Source organism: Apis laboriosa, unplaced genomic scaffold, assembly GCF_014066325.1.
Source record: "Apis laboriosa isolate Shangri-la unplaced genomic scaffold, ASM1406632v1 scaffold26_cov146, whole genome shotgun sequence".
Lineage (NCBI taxonomy): Eukaryota > Metazoa > Arthropoda > Insecta > Hymenoptera > Apidae > Apis > Apis laboriosa.
Genome location: NW_025222592.1, coordinates 2986076 through 3002286, shown reverse-complemented (window position 1 = coordinate 3002286; position 16211 = coordinate 2986076). Strand labels below are relative to the sequence as shown.

Genomic DNA, 16211 nt, shown 5'->3' with positions numbered 1-16211 from the left:
ACTATCAACCAACCACTTTTCGCACGACTTTTCACACATCACACCAAAGTTTTCCATTTATTTTTCTCTCCTTCTCTCTCCTCGTTTCTTCAAGGGTTATAACAACAGCTATTGGAAAGATGATTAATGAGATTTGTCATCGATTCGAAAATACATATTTATTTTGCCTCTTTGGTCTCGTAACATATTGTTGTAGTTCGATGTTCAATTGTTGTCCATGTATTTGTTTCATTGGATTTTTAACGTCACGCGAGATAAATGGTCGGAAAAACTTGGTATCGAGATTTTTCTTCGATGAAAATGAGAAAAAAATCGTTTGACGGATTGATGAGGATTCGAACTCTGATCCACCGCGTGGAAAATCGATGTTATTTACGTTGAGCTAATATGTCTTGTCCGATTGGATTAAGTTCTTTGATAGTTTTATAAAACTGAATGAATATAATTTAAATTAATATAATAAATTAAAAAGAAATATTCTTGGATTATTATTTTATAATTCTTGATTGATATAATCGTTCAAGTTTATTTTCAAATTTTTCTTATCTTTTATTATAAAAATATATTTATTGGATAATGATATAAAATAAAATTTTATTTATAAATTATATTTAAATATGAGATAAAAATCATAATCATCGTTTATAAACAATATTTAAAAGTTTGCAAAAAATCCGTAAGTATAATCTAATTACATTTAAACAATTGAAGAAATATTTTTTAATAGAAACAGAAATTTCGTAATTGGACAGTAGAAAAAAAAAATAAATGATACACCACGGCAGCTTATACACACTTCCATGAGCCTTCACAAGTGAAGTAGAGGCTTTTCTCGCGAAAGCCATAGCGAATGCAAGCTTTTCACAGCCTGCCATTTCGAGCGTGGATTCGACTCACACTGTATAAGCTTCCGGTCGAAACTGCAAGAAGTTTACGATTCCCTCTCTGTAAAATGGCCACAAACAGTTTCTAAGCTTTCCCTTTTTACGGTTCGCCACCTGGTTCCCCTCGTAATCAGACGCTTTTCAAAAGCTTCTCGGAAAATTAGCTGCTAGTTAGAGATAGAAATTTGGATCAAAAGGAGGAACTGATTGATCGCTTGCAAATATTTTATGGAATGCAAATATTTAATATCATCTATTCTGATGAAAAATAATTATTTTTTATTTTTTCATAGGTTGGATTAAAATTGAAAGAAGATTTTTATGTTTGATAAGTTAGATTAGATTAAAAGATTAAAATAATCATTTGAAATGAAAATATTTAATTTTACCACTAATGACAAAAATTATTTCACCTTATATTTTTCTGTTTGATAAATTGTTGAAAGATTTTTTAACTAATTAAATAATAACATGGAGATTTCTATTTACAGAATTTTAAATCCATTTTATATTTTGTGAATTATGATGAAATTATACTTAAATATATTACATAAGATTAAATGGTTGCAATTAAAATGAAAATATTTATGCAAATTAAGATTTTTATGAATACAATTACAAAAATGAAACTTAAATAGAGATCTGTTTCATAATTCAAGCAAAAAACATGTTTGTATTTCTTTAATAATTACAAAAACAAAGAATGTACATTTTGACTATTTTAACAAATTTGATGTTTTTTTTATATAGTTCTTTTGTGAAAAGTTTTGATTTAGTACTTTGAATTAATCATTTTATGAAAAGATACAATAGCCTTGTTAATTTTCTCAATAGCATCGTATTTAATTTAAATAAACAATGAAAGGAAATCAAAGAAAAATTAAATAATAAAATACAACATAAATAGCATAATAATATGAATCCAATTCCTTTATCATTGATCCATTCAACTTAACATCTCTTCATAAATCCATATTCTCTCAACTATAACTCAATTTCTCAATTTCTCGCTCTGGAACACACAATATTTCGCAATCACTCTTTTCCTTCCCATCTCTGGTAAAAAAAAAAAAAAANNAAAAAAAAAAAAAAAGAAAAAGAACCAAAGAAAGAAGAATCCGTCAAAGAGAAAGCAGAGAAAAAGAAAAAAACCTCAACAATACCCTCAAATTACACTATTGAAACCCAATCAGAGTCGAATAAAATTCTCGTGGATCGGTCTAAAATTACCATTGGCTCCAATCACACGTGATGCTTCACTCGACTCTTTAATCATCGAGAGATTACAACATTTTTCTTCCATTTCCGTGGAATGGCGGAAAGAGGAGCGATGAAAGGAGCAGGATTGAATTGTGAACAGTTGTATCGACGATTTCACAAAATCGTGTGAAACTTATTGTGTTCTGAACGCGTATGTGGATTTGCAAAACGTTTAATCCGCGATTGCATGAAATATTCTGTGGATTTCTTTTTGCTTGATTTCTTGAATTTTTTTTTTTTTTTTGGATGTTATGGTTTTGTTTGATTTTTGTGTGGATAATTAAAATTGGAATAAAGGAATTAAATATTTAAATATTCCTTTTATTAATCATAAATTAGCGTGTTTTTAAATTACTTTAATTTTTCGTAATTATAAATAAAAAAAGAAATATCAAAATAGATTTCATTATTTCTGGTTTTTAAATAACATATTTGATATTTTTTTTATTTTTCTAATACTTAAAAATGGAAATGAATGAATAGTACTGAATATAATAATTTTTACTATTTCCTTAATTTTCAATTCGAATGTATGATATGTCATCCATTTTGTGAAGAATTTTTATGAATAATTCATTTAACAGATATGTTTTCCGTTTTCATCCTATATTTTTCTATGTATTCTCTTATTCCTTTTTAAAAAGTAATCCTCTGTTTTCCAATTCAAATCTCCAATTTAAATTTCCAATATAATTCCCCATTTTACTAAAATCTTATCACTTCCACGTATCACGGATAAATCTTATATCATAAATCTTATATCAAAACATAACAATATCAAAAAAAAAAAAATTCCAAGAATACAAAATTCTAGTAAGTTTCGTAATAAGCTTCGTAACATAAAGATATTTGAAGAATTCAAAAAATAAAAATTGCAAGAGTACAAAATTTTAACAATTCTCGTATCACAAACAAAAAAAAAAGAAAATGCAAGAAACAACACTCATATCGTAAAAAAAAAAAAAAAACAAAAAGAGAAAGAAAATTGGAACAATATAAAATTTTACCAACCTTCGCGCCATAAAGTAAAAAAATAAAATTGCAAGAGTGCAAAAATTTAAAAAATTTCCAACATTATAAAGAAAGAAATAAACTTGGAAAAATACAGAATTGGATCGGAATGGAAATGGAAACACGAATGCAGAGAAGTGAGTGAGAAGTGGAATTTCAAAGTACATTAAATATTTGAACACGTTTCTGTTCCACTAGATCTTAAATATCGATTTCTACCTGATTATGGCGAGGTTTTAACCTTTAGGATGGACCATCCGCGTGGAACGTGCGAAGAATCAAAGAACCCTACTCCTTCTTATTTTCTTCCTCTCCAGGTGGAAAGATTAATTCTTTAAAGCAAGGAACGTAGAGGGGCATTGAAGTATCGATGCGAACCTCGTTGACCTTTCCGCCATGTTGGCCACGATGTTTTTCAAACATCGTTATAAGTTGATGGAAAAATGAGTAAAACTTTAATCTTTTGGACGTATGAAGGAGTTAAAGATATACTTAACAAAGTGGTTAGATAAAAATAAAAAGAACATAGTAGATGTACAAAAATAATCGAGGCAATTTATTTTTCGAATATTTAATCTGCCATTTTTAATAATTATCTTTTAAAACAGATATTGATGATAGAAATGTAAAATTTAATAAGAAATTATCCGAAAGAATGCAAAAGTGGAAATAAATATTACAGGAATTTAGTTTCGAGATCAAGTTTGAGTCAAAATGAAGAAATGTAGATAAAGGAAGAAACTGGACGTTTAAATATTTGATATTTGAAGAATTGAAAAAATATTGAATCCATCTTGAATCCATTTTCTCTTATTGAAAATTATTTCTCACGATATTTGATATCTAAAAAAATTGATGATAGAAATGTGTTTTAATAAATAATTGTATTAATTAAAAAGAAATCTATGAATATATTAGAACTAGAAGAGACATGATTTAAATTTAATCTTTTTCCTGAATTTTATACAATCCAAATTCAACGTCTTAAAATTAATGTAACTTTCCACGAGAATATTATATAATTGATTGTCATTGATCGTCTGAATGAAAACCACTCGAGTAATAATAATGAAATTGCCAAACATTGAAATTCTAATTAATTTTGACAAAATTATTTGAAAATTAATGGAACAAAAGCAAAAAGATTAAAACTTAATTACTTTGGCTTTTTTCCTTCTTTCCAATTTTCTTGTTTATTATTTGCAGAAACTTTTGTGGAAAATAATGCAATTTTGAACATTGACAATTCTTCTATAATATTCAAATTTAATCACAAAACAGACAAAGAAAAGAAAAATTCCAATTACATACAAGAATAAAAATTTAAAAAAAAAAGCCAGAAAATTAAAAAAAATTCTTTCATTTTTTTCAATCACAAAATTATACTAAACATAAATATAAGAATATTCATAATAAAATCATCCTCTCACAAATATTATCAGGATTCCACCAACTCCACCGGAAACATTAATCAAGAAGCACCATCCACAAGCAAAAACAAGCTTCACGAAACAGAAAGAACTTTCCAGCACGTGCATCTTGTTCCCTTCTTCCACATACACATACACATCCTTTTTGTTATTTATTTACTCGATTCGTTGCCGGAATACGTATAAGAATGCATTTCTGAGGCATCGGGACTCCACGTTTCTCAAACGGAAATGGTAGCCGCGTTTCCTTTCCGATTTTCAAGCTGACTATAAGTTACGATCATTATTGCGGAATATAACTTCTGGAAAGCTATTGTTCAATTTACTGTTGATTATTTATCGAACGAATAAATGCTTAACGAGTGTATACAAAATAAAACAAACTTATTATTTAAAAATTTTTGAACAATTTGAAGACATTTTTTTTAATTTTGATATGTTAAAAATATTTTTTAAAATGTACAATATTATGCGTGCAATATATACTTTGTTATTTTCAATGTATAATAGCCATTCATTATTCATTTTTCTGTTATATATTTTAATTCTATATATTAATTTTATTGGTAAGTTTTGGTAAGTTTTAATATTGCTATGCATTGATTTATATGTATTAATAACAAAGTTAATTCAAATGAACAAAAAAGTCGTCAAAAGTAGTATTGTGTAAAAAGTATCGTGAGTATTCGTAAATATGATACATGAACTTCGTGATGGTGACCTGAACAACTAGTTTAATTTAGGGCTCGGATAGGCAGAGATTGCGGTACCACCGCAGAGCAGCTGTACCGCCCAAGAAAGCAATCGAACACGTTGATTAAACGTTGTCCTCGTGCCATCTCACGTGTATAAATAGTAATATTCCTTTCTCTAATCTTCGTTTTTTTGCGTTTCGAAAGTTCAATTGAGTACCAACTTTGTTTTGATTTAAATTTTGATAGAGGAACCTCTCAAAAGTTTTTCGAACGTATCGAATCAATATTTTATTCGAGTCGACGAAAGTTGTATCATTTTGGAGTCAATCATGGTTTTTAATTAGGATTTATTTACATAAAATTGTCCAATTTACTATAGTATTTTACAGCGTTTACGTTTGATGTATAATTATACTATTTTCTGATATTTTCTTTTTGACTTTTTATTTTGAAGTTTCTTTTTTTTTTTTCCTTTCCTTGCATTTTGTTTGAACGTGGAAATATATCGTATTTTTCTACACTTTTTGTAACATTTCTGTTGATATTTGTATTTTGTGTTGTCAGATCTATTTTTTCTTTTCCTTTCTTTTCAATATATATATATATTTGTTGTTTTTTTTTTTTACGTGATATTTTTCAGAATTTTTACAGTTTTTTTGTAATTTCTTTTAAGAAAGGATTTTTTGTTCCAAATCATTCTTTTTCTCTTACTTTTCTTTAATATTTTTTATTGCGAATTTGTTTAATTAATTCTATTCTTTTTTAAAATTATTTTATTATTTTTTATAATATATCTTTATATTTTCATAGAAAATTTTTTTAAAAACTTTGTAGTATATTTTTACTGAATATTTTTTTCTTTTTTTTTTTCCTTCCTTTTAAAAGTTTCCCATTTTTTCCCTAAATTATCGCATAACAACAACACTTTTTTCCAATATATTTTTACGTTTTCTTATTATTTGAAAACTACTATTTTTATAAACGATTTTTTTCTCATTTTCTTTCGAAATACAAGTTTCTACAATATTTAACGATATAAAAAGGAGAAAAAAACATATTTTTCTTTTGTGGGATTCGAACCCGTGCCCTTTAGGATTAAAAAACCATGCATTTTACCAACTATGCCATTTAACACCTACGATATTCGTTCTTTTATTTAAATATATATGTATACAAACTTTTAATATTTACTTATATCTACATCCTTTTACTTTATTTTCTCGACCCACGCGATAAACTTTTTTCATTTATTTTGTCTCATGTATCTTAAAAATTAAAAAATATTAAACAAATCCATTAACTCACATTTAATCTGAAACTCGAATTATAACTTTTCACCTATATAGAATTTTCTATTGAAACTACGTTTCATCACTTTTTTTCCAATTCTAATATTTTTTTTTTGTTTTTTAAATTAAAAACACATAATTGATAGCAAATGAAAATATCGAAAATTATATCGATAACCGGTTTAGAATCAAATTGTCAATTTTCGATGGTTGTTTACGATATAAGTGTTCCAGATCGTTGCATTTCATCGTAACATCATTTTACCCTCGTTTTTCATTTCACCATTCGAGGACGAACTAGGTAAAAAGCGGATGACGTGTGATGCTTTTCATCGTTACCGTCGAGAACGTTGCTATCGATCCTCGGTTACGTGATATATCGTGTCTCTCCACGTTGTTCGACCGGATAAAAGCTGGTCAGTATCTGCGACACGTGAATCCAGGCTACGGTTACTCATACGATCGAGAATTAGATCACGTTGTCGAAATTCCAATTGTTGTTACCTCCCTACCCGTCCATTAATTTTTAACAGAACAATATGATGAACGCTATCCTTTGAAACAAATATCCGTTTTAAATTTTAAATTCAACTTTATATTTTATTTTTTAGATGAAATATCAATGGAAGGAAAAATTTAATCACAGTAATACTGATATACTCTCAACATTCTAATATACTGTACATTAACAAAATGGATATGGATTTTCTATAAAAAAAACGAATGATATAACCTTTTAATTTATAATTACAATAATTAGAGTAATGATATAAAAATATCGATACGAAATTATTAATAAATCGTTTATCTCATATTTTTAATTACAAATGTATATTTTTACCATTTATTATAATTTTGTAAATATTTTGTACGAGAACAAGAGATACCTCTTTCAATTTAATTTACATCGATAACGAATAAATAGAATTTAATAATTCGATATTAAATTCTTAAATTTATCTCACGATTTTTTTTTTAAATTTTTTATTAAATTTATTTAATAAAAACATTATTAAATATAACATTATTAAATTTATCCGTTTCACTTGGATTAAAGTATCGATTAAAAGAAAATCGATACGTTATCAAATTTCATTTTTTTTTCACCGCGTTTATTTATAATTCTAATAAAAAAAAAAAAAAGGTTCGTCTCTAATGGCCGTCTTGGGTCATCGGTGACCCGTGAAATTCGTTAAAACCACTCGTCACCAGTTTTAAAATTGAGTCGAGCTCGAAATATTCTTAGAAATTTTCGAAGCTCGAATAATTCACAGGATTTTTGTACAAATTGCTACATTGTTAAAACATGAAGATACGGTAATGGAGGAAGGGAAGTGACGTTTATTATCCTATATCTAACGATACCATCAGGTGCACGCTATCTTCAATCCGCCGTATCCTTCCATCCTATAAATATAAAACGACTCCATTCTTTAAGAAAACGAATGACTCGCTAGAATGTCACGATTGCGTTGTTATTTTTTTAATTTCAAATAATTATATATATATATATATATGTTCCCATTTATGAATCGAAAATTGAAATTGAAAAGATACTTTTCCGATTAATTTTATATTAAAATTTTCATATTATAATATAATCACTATTGAAAATTGATCTTTGGTTGTTGAATAAATTTCATCAAAAAAAAAAAAAAAAAAAGAAGACTCTATCATAAACGTTAATTTTATATCGATATTTTTAATATTTTAACACGTGATCAACGAGTGCTTTGTACTTCGATATTTACATGCCAACAAAAAATGAACGAATGCGACGCAAGGAATGGCAAATCGAGATAACACGCTCATCTGTTTTCACGAAGCGCGCCACGTCCAATTACCATTAACCACTCGATGCGTTAACGAAGTTCCGGCTTTGATCCTTTTCACAAGGGGAAGAGAAGAAGCCGCTCGTGCGGACGAATCGGATTAGTAATCGAATCGGCAACGCGTGCATTAGACGGCCATTAGAAACGAACCTTTTTTTTTTTTTTTATTAGAATTATAAATAAACGCGGTGAAGAAAAAATGAAATTTGATAACGTATCGATTTTCTTTTAATCGATACTTTAACCCAAGTGAAACAGATAAATTTAATAATGTTATATTTAATAACGTTTTTATTAAATAAATTTAATAAAAAATTAAAAAAAAAATCGTGAGATAAATTTAAGAATTTAATATCGAATTATTACACACACCTCTGCAATCTCTTCGACCTTCTTAGCTGCGAATTAAAACTATCCTTCCCCTCAACTTCATTCACCCCAATCCTCCGCTTCTATTTTCCTTTCCTTTTCCTCTAACATCTTCCCAATCGAAATAAGAGGGAATATAATTCATCGACGGTCTTTGTTCAGAGAAATATCAAGAAAAACTTGGGATGTAAATTTTCCAACTACTTTTAAATTTAAATTTCTCTTCTTCCTCGATCGAATTGAAGGAATTTTCCAATAAACAACATAATCCCTGAGAAGGAAAGAATTCGACAAAATTTAACAACTATTTCTCAAAATGGAAGAAAGAAATTCGTTCTTTATCCTATTCGATCCGTGGTACCATTCCCAAGTCCCCGGGGGCTACGTGCTCATCGCGGAAGTCGAGCGGAAACCGTTATTTCTATCGCGTTATTGCCATTATCGTGCAGCCATAAAGGGTTCGTTTTTTCTTTTTTTTTTTTCTTTTTACGCCCGATGAATCGTTTAACGAACCGCGTCAACGAAAAGCAGGGAGAGTAATTATTTCATTCGGGATGAAAATCGGGACGGATCGGTTTAACAAGCGTATTAAAATATATTCAATCTTGTTTACGTCGACTTTATTCTCCGTTTCTACTACTTTTTTCCATCTCATCGGCGATTGATCTCGATCTCTTTCGTTCTAGGATTGTTGGAAAAATTATTAACTCCAATATTTATTAATTGATTAATATTAATGATTCCTGGATAAAATTAGAAAATTCGAAATAGATGGATAATCGAATATACCAATTATGTATATATGTTTATAAGTATTGAAAGATAATCAGAATAATATTCTCCTCGAAATCATTTCATTTCAGGTGCATCCACTTCTCCGCATAAATCCAGCCCTAATCTTCGAAAGCCACAGAGGCCTATACGGAGAGGCGAGGTAAAGTGAAACAGGGGGACAAGATTCCAGGTTCCATAGACCTGGATAATTCATTCCAGAAATTCCTGTAGACGTTGGAATACCGAGGTACACTGGCAGCTGGCCGATCGACAACGAAGACCCCGTTCCTCGATAGCCGGAAGTTAACCCTCCGCCATTCCATGGATGTGTTTCAAAGAATAGCAAGCTTCGACGGAAATGACAAACGTATCGCGATGATTCGATCTCTATGCAGATGCGGAGAATACGAGTTCGGATGAAAAGGGGAAAAATATGGAAAAGGATCGAAAAGGTAGGTTGATTACTAGTTGGTTTAGTTTTGAAACAAAAGATATTTTATTATTTTAATAAGTTAATTAAAAGATTAATTAATTGTTTAAATTGAAAAGTTATTTAGATTTTCTAGTATTATGAATTCTTTAATAATATTAATAATAATTTATAAATTTATATACATATGTATGTTTTAACTATTATTATTAAACTGTTATGATTATTATTCTTTTATTATTTTTTGTCATTACGTGTTTATCATATTAAAATATTTTTGAGTTCTTAATAAAATAATTAAAAAATATTCGAAGTGAAATATGTTTTTAATTATGTTAATTTTAACATATATATATATTTAGATTTTCCAGTATATTAAAAGCTATAAAAGTTATAAATGTTTGGAAAGATTTTGTTGAATTATTCGTATAAAAATAAATTTAACGCTACTTTTAATTAATAACTCAAAACAAAATATAAGATCGCACGTTATATATTCATTGAGATTTCTTCATTTTCCCTTCCTCTCCAATCCTTCTCTATTCAATGGAATAATTCCATTGAACAAGATTTCGCAAGGAACTGAGGATGGATCTTGAAATATTTCATGCCAGATTCCAGTTTCGGCCGTAGTTCAATCGAGTCTGACCATTTGGAATATTTATGGGGCACCATATTGGTTACGGGAGAGCAGATCTCAATTGAGATCGATTCCGACAACATTGTCGACACAAGTAGTGGCTTCATTCCGGGAACAGTTGGCCAATGAAATTTTTACGATGGCAGAATTCCTTCTCATCGTGGAAGTTATTGGTGCCAATTTTTTCGTTCGATTTAATCTTCGAATCAATCTTTTCTTTCTGCATCTCGTTAAATAGTAATTTGAATGTTTCTTGTTCTAGTGATTTTTTTTTTTTTTTTTTTTTTGCTAATAACATTCGTTTTCTTTGCGTATCTTGTGTGAAAAAGAAATTAGGAAGTTTCTTGTGAATGTTTTTTAATTAAATTATTCCAGATTTTGAGATTATAATTAAGCTGAAATTCGATCTTCTCATGGAAATTGTTGCTCTCAATTTTCATTTACCTTATGCATTTCGTGGAAAAATATAAATAGAAAGTTTGTTCTAATAATGAATTTCTTGCGAATGTTTCTTATCAATTTGAAATTTTGAGACGAGCCAGTCGTGATTAAATTTTGTTTCGAATTATATATCATATTATATACTATCATTCTTTCTTTTTTCTCTTCTATTTTTTTATTTAAAATTTCGAATGTTGCTTACCGATGTTCAAGCCTGCTCGCGATACGCTTAAACCCATCGCTAGTCGATTATATAATCATACGTAACTATCCATTCCTTCACCAATCAACTCCATCGAAGAATAAAACCCAATTCGACGATCGAAAAACAATAAAAATGGCGTCCACTTGCCAAAAAATATTAAATATCTAATTTATAATATTCTCCTCCGATTCCACCAACCTCCTCCATCTTAGAATCCATTCACAATGGACAATTCGTCCAATTGAGGCGAGATGTTAATTAACAAGCGATGAACGCACGTTCGTGTCGCAGCATAATTTGAAGGGCACGTCAGAATAGCCGACGGTGGTCCATTAGTAGGGACAGCAGGTATGATAATGCAGTCACGGATACGCTGATCTAGCCGGAAGCGAGTGCGAGTGGGAATTGGAGTCGAGGAGCGGATACAAGCTGGATGACCCGTTAATTCACCACGATCCTATTCTCGAAGTTCTACGTCGCAAGGATACGGACACGTGCTGGAGCACGATAAACAGATTACGAGATTCGATTGTGCATCGATTAATTGTCGTATTGGGTGGATCGAATCAATAGGAATTGGAACGGGTATTGTTCTTTGAAGGATTGGATAATGCAATTATTTTTCGTATTCAGACTCAGAATCTACTTAAAAATATCTTATCTTTTGATATTTATTAAGAATTCGAATCTTGTTTTTATCTACGAATCTACTCGTGATACGTTTAGATCCATCGCTAGTTGATTATTTAGTTGTTATTTTAGTGGAATTGCGTGGATTTGAAAGATTAATGGGATTTTGGATTGTAGAACTTGTGAATTGGAAAATAATAGATTTTTCTAAATTTTGAAATTTTTGAGTTAGGAAGTAGTAGGATTTTAACATGGAAGATTTCAATTTTGAGAATTTTTTTAATAGAAAAGTAATAGATTTTAAAATATAAAAAATCCAATTTTGGAATTATGAAATAAAGTTTGAAAAATTTCGGAAAATTGAAATATTCTAAGCTTTCGAAATAAAAATGAATCCTTAATGAAAGATTCTAATTTTCGAATGTCCTATTTGAAAAATATTATACCCTTATTTGAAACATCTCTATTTTGAAAATTTAATCCATCAAAATTTCACAATTCCAAAATCACTCAAATCTTAAATATTCCTCAAAATTATCACTTGAACCGCATATTTCCATTTTTACCCTCGAAAATAATTAAAAAAATAAATCTAAAAAAAATAGAATCCATTATCATATTTACAAAAAAAATTTCACAATTCCAAAATCTCTCAAACCTTAAAATATTCCCCAAACTTATCACTTAAACCAATCCTCACCATCCATTTTCATTCTCGCCTTAAAATAAAACTTTCGTAATTAAAAAAGAAGCTTAAAAAGTAAATTCATCCTAAAAAAAAAAAAGAGTAGAAAAAAAAAAGCAATTTCGTTCGTCAAAAACTAAAACTTATACAACTCTTCGATCTAATCAACATCATGATCGAACCTCAGCTAGTATTTTCCCAACCTTTTGTCCGGTTAACCGAATTGCCCAGGCTTCGAAACCCACCCCTCCTCGTTCTCTTCTCGCCCCGAAATCCTTCCCCTCCTGTGGCCAGTCTCCATGGGATGACAGAGAGGGGGAAGGGAGGGAAAGCTCGTTTGGTAAACCGAAATGGAATAATAGAAAGCTCGCAGGAGCGAGAAATGGGGCGAATATAGGGATCACCATTTTCTCACGTTATCAATATCCAGGTTCCAGGCAAACCGATTCGAGTTGAAAATTCAAAGCTTTTGCTATCTAAGGCGAGTAGATCGTTTGCGTTTGCCATTTGTTTTAATTGTGTCGGGAAATTATGCTTAATTAACTGTTTCCTTGAATTTGAAATTGAAACTAATCGAATGAGCATGAGTCTTCCTCTTTCTTTGATTTGGATAATTTTTTTGAAAATGTTACGTGATTCGTTTTGATTAAAATTTTGAAATTAAATACAATTAGAGACAAGTAGAATGGTTAGATAGATAGGTTAATGATTATGATTAGAGATCTTTGAAAATTGCAGTGGATTTTTAAAGAAAAATTATTTGAGAAAGAACAGTGAGAATGTTCTTTATAATTTCCTATTTCCTTTGCAATTATTCAATATTATAAATTCAGAAAAAATTAATATTAACTTATAAAGAGCGATAAAATATAATATTATATATGCAAATATAATAATGGCAAATTCAAATGGAGAAGGACAAAAAGGAAATAAGGAAATAAATAAGAAAAAAGAAAATGTATGTGTAGCTTCGATAATTGAGAGTATTAGACCTGAAAAGAAATTAGAACTGAAAGTGTATATTCAATATCTAATACTTAATTTTTGTTTAATTTTCTTTTCATTGCTATTATTTTCTCAATTACGATTTCAAATTGTTCTTATTAAAAGAAAATCTGATTAGAAATTATATTAATTAATGATGATATAAAATAATGATATATAAATTAAAATAATATAAATTATAAGAATTATGGTAAAAAAAAAAATATTAATAATTCTTTATTATATTTAAAAATTCCTTAAAGTATATTTCTTGTCTAGAAATAGAATTATTATCAAGACTTGTTTAAAACACTTAACCTGAAAACAATATATTACAATACATATTAACAATATATATATTAATAAATACATTGAACTCCTTTAATTTAAATAATCCAATAATTAATTTTCTTCTAGAATTATTATTGCTTTACTTTTGAAAATCTAACCCAAATCTTATTTATTTTTACAAATGAGCCCAAATTACATTAATTAATAAAAGTATTTTAAAAAAGGAAAAAAATAAGTCGATAAATGCTTTATATTACACTCAACGGTATAATTTCCCTTCGAGAGTTATAATTTTCTGGTGGAAGAAGAAGGCTGAAATGATCTCCAATATCGCAAAAAAAGAGAAAGAAAGTCCCCCAGGAACAAAAGTTCTTGCTGCACTTTGCACGAAGTCTCGAGACACTCCATTCCATGGGAAAAACACGAAACAGAACTGCGACTTGGAAACAACGACGATTATCCGCAATTAAACGATCACGATCCGAGACTTTGCACACTGCTCCAGTTTCCGTCAAACAATACTCCCTCCCCTTCCTCCAGTTTATTGAAAGTTTCTCGAGCCTTCTTACTTCTATTTCCACCTAGTTTCGATTTCGTGGGAGAAAATAAAATTCTCAAAAAATAATTCTAATAATCTCGTTCATTAAATATAAACTTTTTTTGGAATTTGGAAAATAATAAATATATTTCTTTGCATAATCGCAAAAAAAAAAATATATATATATATATAAAATTCTGTACACAATTTTATTCACTCACAAGCTACTAAAATTTTAAGCACCACAAAAAAAAATTTTAGCCCCAATCGATCCATCATTCGACTCCATCCTCCCATAAAATGCTCCAAGAAATATCCATCATCGTCTACTATCTTCGAACAACTCAATTTTCAATTTGTCACCTTTTTCTCTCTCTCTCTCTCTTTCTCTCCCTTCTCTTTATTTCTTCACCTTCTCAAATCCATTCTACGCAACCACTTTATCCGCCATTTTCATTCATCCCTTCAACGAGAGGAGATGTCTAAGTTTCAAGCATCCCATCCTCGGATCCTCGTTTGATCGAGGGAATCGATTGGATCACACCAGGAAGCACCCTCGGATCCAACATTTTCCACCTCATTCGATTTTTCCAATCGAAATCGAATGAGTAAACTGAGAAAGGAAGAAAGGTCGAGGGAAGAAAGATTCGAAGATTGAAATACTTGGATACCGACTTCCCGATTCGATTTACATCTCCGTTCTCCGCGTGGAATGCTCAACATCCGGTTAATTGGATGTTGAAGTCGCGAGTTTCAGCGAAATTTTTTTTCACCGAAACGAACGCGAAAAGATGGAGTTTGAAGGGGAACGAGGTTGGAAAAAAGTTGGAAAGTTTCCTGAAATTTTATAAGGTATTTCCCGATCTTGGTCTTGGTGTATCCTTATGTCGTATCTTTTGAAAGTTTGAGAACGTTGCACGAGTTTCTCCGCGATAAATTTCACGATGTTCGATATTTTTGTTACTTAGCTTATATTTAATTTCGATCTAAATGATTCCTATCCCGTTTGGAATGTAAGAAATTAAGATGAAGTATATATTATAAAATTAAGTAAAGTAGTTTAAATTGTTGTAATATTAATTAGAAGACTTTCTTTAAATAAAGTGAGGAAATTTTGAAAATTGGAAATTATATTATTTCTAATTAACTAGAAGATTCTTAAACATCATTTTTTCCTCCCCTCTTTTTTTTCATATGTATCCAATTATTCTAATTATTTACAATTATTATTTTTAAGGAAACAGATTAATTACAATTAATAATCGCAAAGGAAAAACTGAAAATTCAAAGGATTAAAGATTCGTACGAGATCAATCTCCACTGTAAAACACACAACACGCAAATAGCTATCCAAAAGTTTGGAGGAATCTCTCAAACAATATCTGATACTCGAATACACGCGAGAATATTCCCCTCCACTCGAATGTCGAGCCTGTGGAAACGCGGAAACACAAAATCCTGGAAACGATACTTCACCGCGATAAGAGGGGGGAGAGGAGGAGGAGGGAGGGGCCCATCAAACGTGCTCTCTGGAACAGGAATGGAATAAAGAACAAGTCGCCTCATTCCTTCAAAACCTTTCGATCCTGAAGCTCGTCGAACTGGAAACACTGGGAAGAAGTGAAGAAAAAAAGAAGGGGAGGAGAGGGGAAGGAAGAATGGAAAGAGGGGGAGGGGGGTCGAAGTGGCGTCGCCATTGGATCGTTTGACACCCTTCCAAAATCATTATTGCATTATTTGGATTTGGATGTTGGATTTAGCAAGCAGATTGTTCAGCAAGCTAGCCTCGCCAACCGGATGCTTCGATCTGATGCCACTTCCGG

The 16211-nt window shown here is 29.8% G+C and overlaps 1 protein-coding gene across 1 annotated transcript in view; it reads right to left on the bottom strand.

Moving 5' to 3' along the window:
• Nucleotides 1–16211, bottom strand: part of LOC122713894 (U-scoloptoxin(05)-Sm1a) — a 111465-nt gene that overhangs the window by 27345 nt on the left and 67909 nt on the right. The window lies entirely within an intron of this gene.